Source organism: Nothoprocta perdicaria, unplaced genomic scaffold (assembly GCF_003342845.1).
Source record: "Nothoprocta perdicaria isolate Ctin4 unplaced genomic scaffold, notPer1 scaffold_25, whole genome shotgun sequence".
NCBI lineage: Eukaryota > Metazoa > Chordata > Aves > Tinamiformes > Tinamidae > Nothoprocta > Nothoprocta perdicaria.
In genome coordinates this window covers 212,410-223,266 of record NW_020455477.1, presented here as the reverse complement: position 1 = coordinate 223,266, position 10,857 = coordinate 212,410, and the positions used below count along the sequence as shown (strand labels likewise).

The 10,857-nt window shown below is 40.8% G+C and overlaps 1 protein-coding gene across 7 annotated transcripts in view; it reads left to right on the top strand.

Annotated features, from left to right (window-relative positions):
* Positions 1–394: 394 nt before the first annotated feature.
* Positions 395–10,857, top strand: part of PER2 (period circadian regulator 2) — a 37,021-nt gene continuing 26,558 nt past the window's right edge. Inside the window, exons 1-4 of one of the 7 annotated variants that reach the window (XM_026040012.1) lie at positions 395–409; positions 6,640–6,700; positions 7,587–7,640; positions 9,068–9,318. The gene's annotated coding sequence lies outside the window, so the exon portion shown is untranslated. Of the gene's footprint in view, positions 410–3,975; positions 3,991–6,639; positions 6,701–7,586; positions 7,641–7,754; positions 9,319–10,857 lie in introns of those variants that run through there. The other 6 variants (XM_026040014.1, XM_026040011.1, XM_026040015.1 and 3 more) reach the window with 6 other exon arrangements.

Below are 10,857 nucleotides of genomic sequence, written 5' to 3'. Positions count from 1 at the left end.
AAGGGCCGCGCCGGCGCCCGCCGGTTGCCCGGGATACGGGACGGGGCCGCGGGCGGCACCGGCACCGGGCGGCGCGGGGGGGGCCGGCCCGGAGAGCAGGCAGCGGAGGGGAGGGGAGGGGAGGGGAGGGGAGGGGGCGGCCGCGACCCCCACCCCGCGGACCGGGACTGGGGGGGGGCGGCCGTGACCCTGCCCCGGCGCTGACGGACCCTCCGCTCCCGCGTTCTGCGCGCCCGCCGGCTCTGCCGGTTTGATGTATTGTATTTTATTTTATTTTATTTTATTTTATTTTATTTTATTTTATTTTATTTTATTTTATTTTATTTTATTTTTCTCCTCCACGTGAGGAGCCCCGTGGCAGTGACTATCTGAAGCGGGGCGTGCCTGGAGACGCATGAACAGGCAACAGGTCCTTGTCTCTGTTTTCCTTTTTTTATTCCTTTTTTTTTTTTTTTTTTGATTTCTTTCCCCGTGCCGAACGTTCCCTCTAATCCCCGCCAGCAGACTTTGTTCCCCAGCGCGGCGTTGCCGCTCCTGCCACCGGTTGCATGCTAGCACACGCGTGGTTACAAAACCCTTTATGTAAGTCCCGTCCCATGCAAATGGGGCGCAGGGTGCGGACCGGGCGGCCGACACCTCTGCCTGGCTTGGGATGAGGGTGCCGGGGGATGCGCCGCTGTCCCGGCACACACAGGAGCGTGAAAAGTTCCCGAAAGGCCCTTACGGGGCTCGGGTACTTGCAAACCGAAGGCCTTTGGGGTCGAATTTGCATTTGTATGTAATGCAGTATATGCATATACCACATATATTTATGCAATACCTTCTGTGCAAATATATATATGTATATCAGCTTTTTTTTTGGTTTATGATTTTTTTTTTTTTTTAAGACTGAGGTTTGCAGTCTTGAAGATATTGAGTCACATCTACTGTTTAAAAAAAGTGGCTATCTTGTAATGACTGGCAGTAAAGTTGTCAAGTCAAGGGTAGTAGCAGAAATTGCTTGAATGAAACAGCTTCTCATTGTAAATTGCCAGCACTGTTCTAGGCACAGGGACTGTTTGCAGATAACACAAGTTATTTAACATTTCTCAAAGGTTTTGGAGCTGCCTGTTACTTGTTGTCAAAGTGAAATCCCGAATGGATTGCTAAGGTGGCAGTGAGGCATACCTCCCTCAATGCAAGAAATTGGTTGTGAATATGTCGTGGTGCTGATAAATATGTCCCACTGATGGCAGCCAAGGGTTTGGTCTTGTCCCTAGAGTCCAGACACGGGTGCTATTGMATGGATGCTCCTGGCAGGTGGGTAGGGAGGAGTTTTGTGCAGGTGTTTAAGGTAGAAAGGAGAACACGTGAGTTGATTATTTGGCTCAAGTGTCCACAGTTGTGTGTGAGATGAAGAGATGACTCTAACTTTGTAGTGAAGTTAGAGAAAAGGGCAGCTGCAGTAATCAATGGGTGAAGCAGTTGCCCTRAGAGAAGATATCAAAAAGGTGTTTAGAGAGGAGGCTGAGGGCATAGGTGACTGACTTGGGAAAGTCACAGCTGTAGGTTATAAGCAGGGTACAAATGCTGTTACTCACCCCATTGAGCCCTGTTGGCATTAAGGGCCTTCAGTGGGAGRAGGAGGAGAGCTGTGAGCTGGCAAATGGGAGTCCCGCTTGACACTGTAGCTGCTGAACTTGTTGCTACAGGAGCATGTGGAGGCAAATGATATCAGYAGCTTGGAAAAGACTGGACAAATTGCTGGGCTACAACAAAAGGACACTAAAGGAATAGGCAGGGATGTACCCTGCGCATCTCYGGTGCATCAGCAGGGCTTGAGTGAAACAACTGGTCAAGCTCCTTTTCCCYAAGTTGCATCTCCTTTCTCCCTTGCCCCAGACAGAGCACTGGACTAGAGGGCTGTTAATCTGTTGCTTGGCTTTGCCTCTTAACTTGGCGTTTGCTCCTTGTGTGGTATCTAACCACGTGTTCACTTAATGTGTGTTTAAGCTAGAAGTTGTGCTTTATTTTTTTAAAACCATTCTTGCTTTGGACTTGATGTTCCCTCTTTGCATGACCGCTTTGAAGGCGTGGCGTTGAAAGAGCATCTGGCCTATTCTGCACTGTGGAGAGCTTAGTTAAAGTGTAGTTTAGCCTGACCTAATTCATAGATACGAGAAGTATAGGTGTGGAAAGTAGAATTTCAGCCTTCTTTATGCTTTTGGATTCAGCAGATTTTCRGATTTTGCTTATGATCCAAAGATTACATGGTTTTCCTGTCTTGTTTGCTTGCTTATTTGTCAATTGTTATCACTTGTAGTAGATATTCACACATTAAAACAAGTATGAGAAGTCTCAGTGTTCCACTTTATTTTTAGAGATTACTCATATCTCCTTTGTTTTACCCAGAGAAGCATGAAGACAGGACATGTGGCACTAACTCTTAGCATGCTGCCTTTATTTTCAGTATGCTGTTTTAGTCGCTGAGACAAAGACTTTGGATAAGATGAGGCTGTTACATAAACGTATTTGATTCAATCCCTGGACAATACATTTTTATAGCAATAACTTCTCCTGGGAAGAATCACACTTTTTTGGGTAAATTGAGATTTTGATGGAGTTGAGCCAGGGAATACAGTGAAACAGGAAAAGTGCTTGGAAATGGCATTATGATTTTTCTTTTTTTTTTTGCTCCTACTTGCAATTTTTTCCTACCTTCAACTTTATTATGACYAGGAAGCACTTAGTTCAGTTCCAAGCTGATGCGGACTGATAAAGAAACCAGTTCTCTTTTTCCTGGATTCTTGCTACCTGTCCAACCCCTCCCCCCTACTTAAAAAAAATATATTTTTTTATTCTTATTATCCCTTTGCACTTTTAAAAGGTGTTTTACTGCAGAAAAGTTTGTTTTGCTTCTGAAGGTGTGGACACAGCAGCAGGTTTTTGTGGGACGAGGTGGTGCGGTGTTAAAGAAAAGCAGGTAGATTATCACTAGCCAGCAGAACAAGTAAATTATCACTAGTCTAGATCGACTGTAGTGTTTTATGGAGGGTTGCTATAGTTGGCCTATGCTAAAAGGGAACATCATGTTCTTACCAAGGTGTTGTGTAATACTTGGCATGAATGTGCTGTAGACATTGTATTATACTCATAATGTTACCACATTGTAATTAAGAGGTAATCAGGTGTTTCTGAAAATGGATTTTTGTGTCCAGGGTTCAGCTTGCGTGCCCCAGAATGTCTTTAGGAGGATGATGGGGACTTTTAATTGGGTTTCCTTGCTCCCGGAATCATATTTCCCACATCCTACTTGGATCTCTATTCTGCAAGTTTTGAACTGCTTCAGTATTTATTATCCTCTCTGCTTAAGCACTGAGGAGCAAATGAGTCAATATCAGTGTGCTGTTAGTTTTATTAATTTAAAGGACTTTGAATTTGGGGAAAAAAAAAAAGTGGACTTTAAGGCAGTGCAGATGGTGCTGTTCTGTGCAGGATTTAAAAGTGCATGATCCATTTGTGCCCTTACAACAGTTGTCTCAAGCTTACCTACTGTTAGGTTGGAGGCCAAAATGATGTTGCTGTGTGTGGGTTAGGTAGTAAAGCAGATCTCTTGCTTGTTCRCTTTGTTAGGTAAAGAATAACTTCCCATATTGGTTTGCAAGTTTTTAGCTATGAGGAAAGGGCTTTTTTTCTCATAAATTGTGCTTAAAGGGTACTGCAAGAGAAGAAGGCAGCTCTTTAAGGAGCACCTCAGAGGCCGCTGGCTTTGTGCTCTCCTGCTGGGGCTTCCTGGGGCCCTGGGCTGCCTGTGTGAATATACAGAGTGGCAGAGAAGACCCAAGGGAGGGAGGATCAGGTGGCCTGGGCATGACAGCAGGGGCTGCGGGGCTGCTCTCTAGCTCGTTTTGTTCGCGCTCACAGGCAGCATCCATATGCACGTAGTAGGAGAGTGCCGGAGCACATGGGGATCCGCGTGCCTGAGCATACGCGCCGTGATCTGGCACTCCGGTAAGTGGCTTAGTAGATCACCAGGCCCGCCTGGGCAGCCTGCTTGCAGCCCGCCTGCCCGCAGGCAACGCGGCAGTGCCTCTCCCTTCGCGCTGCTGCTTCCCCGGGCACCCTTTAAGTGCATGTGTGCTCTTTGTGTCCGAATGCCAGCACTAGGCTCGTACTGGTCTAGTTCAAAACCTTCTCGTTTGGTGATTTTTCTCTCTTGAGAGAATTCCTGAGACTAGCAGGGTACCGAGTTCTCATGCAAGGTGCGCGGCCAGTGGCTCTGAAGAGCTTGTTCTCCCTACCTAACCACATGCGCAAGTGTGGTTGTGAGGCTGCATTTACCTTCCTTGAGCTAAATATTTGTGGAGTACAGTCGTTCCTTTTCCTTCATTCTTTCCTAAGAGGAAGCAAAACTTTTTTTGGAAAGCCTCTGGCATGCTGTTTGAGTTAGAAGGAGACTGAAATGCACACAGAGAGCACCTTAGTAGGCAAGAGTTGAAGGTTATTCTGCAGGGCACAGGAGCAAGCTGCGGGAGTACTGTGCCAGCAGTACCATGTTCTCCTTGAAAAGATAGGCTGGTGGGGAAGAAAATTGGTTTGTACACCAAAATAATTGGGAAAAAACAGTGGAGTTTTACTTCCAGCTATTAGGAGTGTATTGTGTTAGTACTTATTGCTTTATTTATTTATTTCCCTATGGATATAATGGCTAGACGTTTCCTTGTGTGTGTGTTTCAAACTRTAGCTTAATAAAAGTTGAGCTCAAGCTCTCCAGTTTTGTGAACATCATGTGCTTTTAAAACTGCATGGAAGCACTCCAGTGTTAAATAACAGTTGTGCTTGCCATAATTGAAGCTTAGGGGTACAAGATGAGGTGGTTAGGATGTACTGTACCTCTCCCCGCTGTTGTTCTTGCCTCCTCTTCTCCTTATTCCTTGTGGCTTTTGTATCTTTTGTGTGCATGTGTGTTTGCTTGACCTTGTATCTCATGCATGCACTTCTGTGTCTCTTATTTTCCCCTACCTAGCTTTTCTCTAATTGTACAAAGTTCTTCAGGATGTTAAGTTCTTTTCTGCCTGAAATTCCCTTTCTCCTGGGTATAGTAATGACTGTCTGTGCTGTGGGTTCCCRTGTGCCTTAAGCTCTTATTTGTCAGTACTAATATATCCAACTGGTAGGATAAGTATATCATATTTGTTAGCTTGCACACTTGGTGGGGTGTGTTAGTGATGCAGTGAGACCCACTTTAGTGATAATCAGGCATTTTTTGGTACAGAGCCTTTCAGAAAGGGACTTCCATTTTGACTGAAATATTTAGGCATTATTGCAGTTTGGATCTGGTCAAAGAGTAGTATTAGACTGAAACCTGTGTAAGTGTAATGCCATATGATGAAGTTCTGCCCCCTTTTTAAGGGAAGAGAGTAGTAGACATTCAATATATTCCTTAATGGTGATGTTAACAAGTATTAAAATTAAAGTACGATGCTATAGAGATTTCAGAAAAAAATATAGTTTCACCTGAAATAAAGTTAAGATGTATGACTGCATGATAAGGATGATTCATTTTCCCTTTTAGTAACAGTGTGTTCTCTAATGTACCCACGTGGATTTTCTTGCTCAACAAGCCAAGAGCTGATGTGTGCAAAGTTGGAGGGTTGACTGCGATTCTTCTGTTTACTCCACTATCCAGGCATGTTTAGTTCGGCTCAGGAAGGGAATAGTTCTCATTTAAGGAGAAATCAACTATCTTTTAAAAACCACACTTAATACAAAGCATATTTAAAAGTAAACAAAATTAATTGTGGATTTTGAAGGATATCTAGAAATTAACACAGGGACAGGTATGGAAAATGCTTCTTAGCTACTCGTGGGAGTTATGTTTGTAACTGGCTTCTTACAATCATGTGAAGGCAAATGATGGATTAAGAGTTGGCACAGGTCAATAAACACAATATGGATGACAGTCTTTGTCTTTTCAGTCAATAAGCACAATATAGATGAGATTCTTTGGCTCTTCATGAGGTTAGCTTCAACCTCATGAAGTTCAACAGTGTGCTGTTACCATACTATCTGTGGTAAAATAGAAGTGACTTTGTCCTGGTATTGCAGGTAGCTCTTTGGTATTAACTRTCCTGCAAGGAAAACAGGCAGCTTAAAAAAATCAACAAAAAAGCCCCCAATAGGGGAGCTCTAGGGAGGAAATGAAATAATAGTTATAAATGGGAGGGTGGAAAAATAAAGTCTCCCTTGATGTTTAGGCTGCTTCAGGAAGAGAAGTGATTGGTGGGATAAAATTGGGTCAATTTAGGAACTATGTGTTGGGAACTGAGGAATTGGTTCATTGGGACATGGCAAAGAAACAGCTTTAAGAATCTCTGCTCATATCTTGAAACGTGGAACTGGTCTTGATGATGATGTGCATCCTTCATCCCATTTGAATTAGCTCTCTGAGGAGGTTACAATAGTAGTAAAGTAATAGTTATACATATATGTGTAACTGCTCTTTATATATGCATATTATTTGCATAACTGTTCTCCATATATGTTATAACTTCTATGAGTCATCTTGCATTTCATTACTAAATTACCAAAATTTATTTTTCATGTTTTTTTTAAGTCTTCTCGTAGACCCATACAGATTTACTTGATTTTATTTTTCAGGAACACATTGGTGACACTTTCTGCCTGATTTGAACAGATCAGAATTAGTGTGCTCATTAAGGTAGGTGTCCTACATACACTTTTCCCCAGAAAGCCATTATAATAACCAGTTCTTTCTCGGTCTGTACCGACTTTCTGTTGTTGCTGCTGCTTTGGATGCTGCTCTTGAACTGTAGTCTTACCAGAATGCTGGAAATATAAATGTATTCAGGACTTTAAGAAGACCTGCTGCACAAATCATTAAGTGCTTGGAAGCAGTCTAGCTTCTGTAATTTTAGGGAAACTGAAATGATTTAGTGTAATATCCAATATGAAGTGCYGTGTTAATGATGTTTGCTGCACGGTAGTCTATTAATAATTTTCAGGTTTTGTATTGTAGATAATTTTAATGAAAAGGAAAATTTTAGGGTTCAATCAATCCAAGATGTTGCTGTGCCTAGGAAAAAAACAAAACACAAAAATGATACGCTTATTAACTACTGCTATTTTAATATATATTCAAGAACCTCAAGAACATTCAAGAATGTGTGACTTCAACTCTGTTGACTTATGGATGTCTTAAATTCAATGTTTGAGAAGCTGCTGACAAAAAAGCTTGTTGTAGTTCGAGTGGGATGTGTTCTGGATAGAAGGAAAATGTAGTGGGGGGCAGAGGGAAAGTCGCACAACCTGTGATACTAAGGGCACTTGCCCAAAGGGTTTTATTCTATGTGCTCTGATGATGGGGCAGGAATGGGCCGAAGGCAGAAGAATAAGACAGAATAATATCCAGTTCTGGATAGTACTGTGACACTCAAAGGAACAGGAAACACTAACTGAGTATTTTGAGGATTAATACTCCAGTGAATGATTTGTCTAAATGACTAAAGCTAAAGCTACAAACATTGAACTGTTTAGGTTCTTAGAGCTAACATGTTGACTTTTATTTTTATGTTTTTATGCTGCAGGTATGACTTCAATTCTGTTTAGACAGTGAACTTGGCTGTGTTCCTGTAATACAGGTGTGTTCCCTAGAGCAGGTTGTTTGTTCTTTTCTAATATTTGATGTCTGTGTTTAAAATAGATTTCCTCAGTATTAAAAGAAATATCAGAAACTCAATATTCTTTCTATACTGATGAAATTAGAYGACTTTTTATAGAAAAGCCTTGTTGAGATGCCGTGCATGGATATTCTGTTGGCTTCATTTAGGGATCTGTAAGGAGCATTTCCTGAGGGAAAGAACTCTTCTGTTCTGTAGGATTTTAACYAAGTCACCTGCATGTTTCCTCTGATAAATCTAATCTCCTGGTTCTATTATTTCATTTTAACTGATAAAAGGGGTGGTTTGAATGACTTTTATGTAGTTTCAGATAAATTCCTCTTGATGTAGATTTGTCTTAGATTCTAGGTAACTTAAAATTCTCACAATAAGCCTTTTCATAAGCAATAGGAACTGCTTTCTCTTAATTTCTTCCTAAACGCATTAAATAGATGAAGCCAATGTTATATCCAGTTCAAATGGTGCATACAACTATCGTGAATGTCCTCTTCAAACTCATAGTTTGTTTTTTTTTGTAAACATTTTTAATGGTTTATTACCTAGGAAAATTTTGTGATAGGGCTGTTAAACTAAATGGGTGCTATGTCACTTCATAAGTAGTCAGACAAATTCTTGTGGCTAATTGCTTGCAGATCTTGATTAAAGGTGTCAAATTTTAAGTTCCACTGTGGAATATGAGACTTGCAGGGAGATGAGCTGGCATGAAGGAATTGGAAAGATTATCTTTAAATGAGTATTGAACTAGTGCAGAAAGCTCTTCCATGTTTTCAGTATATATGCTAAAATGCATTGAATTTGCAAGTACCTCAGCGTAAAGCTGTTCCTAACACTCCTCATGGTCAGAAATAGGGTTTATCATTCACAACCTGTCTTATCAACTCATGAAGTGAAAATGTATAAGGAACTAGCCTGAGCCCAGATTCATACCGTAATCTGAGACTTGCAAAACTCTCGTTGGATTTGCAGTGTGATGCAGAATGGAACGTTGTGAATAAATTCTTCCTGAAGTCTGGCCAAGGCAAATGTACTCTTAACAGCTGGTAGAGACATAGCCTTTTAAATAAGGCATGTTAACATGGGCTGTCTGCCAAAACGGTTAGCTTGGGATTCAAATAGTTTTCCAGAATTTTTTTTTTCCAAACATTCCTTGCGCATATTCAAACGCAGTACTTGGAGTGATGTAATCGTTCCCCACACAAAGAAATTTGCCTTTTTGAACTTCTGCTGTTTGTTTTGGAGCTCCTTTGTGTAGTGACATATTCCAATACGCTTAGTGTGGAAGATTCTGTTACTTTAAGCTTTAGGAGACCTTACTCTTAAGTGTTTAAAATGCAAAGTTGTGTCTGTGATTGCTCTGTTGAATGTTTAACCACTATTTATCTGCATAGGGATGGCATAACTGTGAGCATCTCTGGTATCTGTTTGAAGAGGACACTGTTGGGGGGCCCAGGTATTTCTTTTATATTTTATAGTTTTAGAGGTGTCCGGACTCTGTAATGGTCCAAGATTTCCGGTAGAAGAGGATGAGACAAGAATTAAGTGCATGCGGGAGACTCTGGACCTAGGCACTTCGTGCTTTTCATGCTAGCTGGGAGGGAACTTGATAAACACTTTTACCAGCCTTTCTTAGGAAAAACAGGTAAGGAACATACATAATTGTTACGGTTCATGTTAGAAAGATGCACTCTTGTTCTGTAGAGTTTATGCAGAAAATATACTGGTGTATGTTTTTACCCTAAACTGTAATTTCAGTCATATACATATTAAGAACTGTTTGTTGGATGTAAACTGTGGGAATTAAGTTATTTGAAGAAGGAATTTTAGCCAAAAAATTACTTTTCCTTAAATTCAAGTTTGAGTTTCTTTACTATAGGCAGAAGTGTCCTTCCGATAGAGAGCTTTGAGAATAAGCTTGTTTCCTTTTATAGAAAGGTCAATTGTCTCTTCCCTCACCCCTCTTATTATTTTTTTCCACTTTGTTCTGAAGTATACTACAGCTTAAAATAGTCTTATATTCAGAGTTCCCCGGAACTGTGAATCACTACCAGCCAAATATGACATTAATGCTGTGAAATCCAGTTTGCATAGAACACTTGTGGTGTCCTATATTATGTCAATAAGATTAATAAATTTGGATGTGTATACACACACACATACACCTTGCTTCAAAAAGGCTTGCTGGAAGCTGTTGCTATACAGTTTATTTCTTCTATAGTGAAGTCTGAAACTAGCTTTCCCCCCTTTCCTCTCTTTCCTAGAAAGTGTCCTAGTGAAGACATTCTGTTAATTATTTTATCTATTGCTACAAAAAAAGTAGAGTTCTCAGAGCTAGTGCTGGTGAAGTCATGGCCATGCAGATGGGCAAGTCATTTTTCCATTATTCATGTTTGTTTTCAATATTTTTTCCTACTCCGTTGCTGCCAAGCATTTAATTATTGTCTAATTGCACTGGCAGAAAGCATTCATTCTAGATGTTAATTTTCAATTTTCTCTAAAATTGCATGATATGACTAGATCCCTGCTAGTTGCTCTTCATACAAATGAGAATATTTTACCACTTGCCAGCTCGTCTTTCAGAAGACACTTGAAAAGTCACCTTGGCAATAAAACCTCYAATAAAATAAAATCCTGACTATGAGAAATGTCTCCTGTCAGGCTTAGCACGGTTACAGTAAGTTCAGGTGATTGAAACAGTCCTAAACTKTTGTGTACCTCTTGCTTCATTTTTACATAAGGTTCCTATTTGTTACAAATTTAGAACCAGAGGAGTCTTCAGAGTCTTGAAATGTTTTCTTCTTGCTCAGTTCCTAAGTTGGTTTATCTGGTACTAGATTTTATTTAATTTTCATCTTTCAGATATTGATGCTAGAGAGGTGGTTTGTTTCCTGAAAAGAAATCTGTTCTATGCATATAACGATGCAGGCTCATGCTGAGATTAGACTCATATTTTAGACTCATGTTAGACTCATGTGGCACTTGTGTCATGTTTTCCAAAGGAACTTCCCTCCTTGATGTTTTACAGTCTAGTCTAAATTCTTAGGAGGCTTTCTCGGAAGCAGAAAGCTGTTATTTCCTCAAGGATTGTCCATTTATCTTCTGGGAGTGTTAAACCTTAAGCTCTTTCTGGTGGAGGAAAAGGAGCTTTTCTGGCTAATGTGTAGCCAGAAGATGCTTTGTG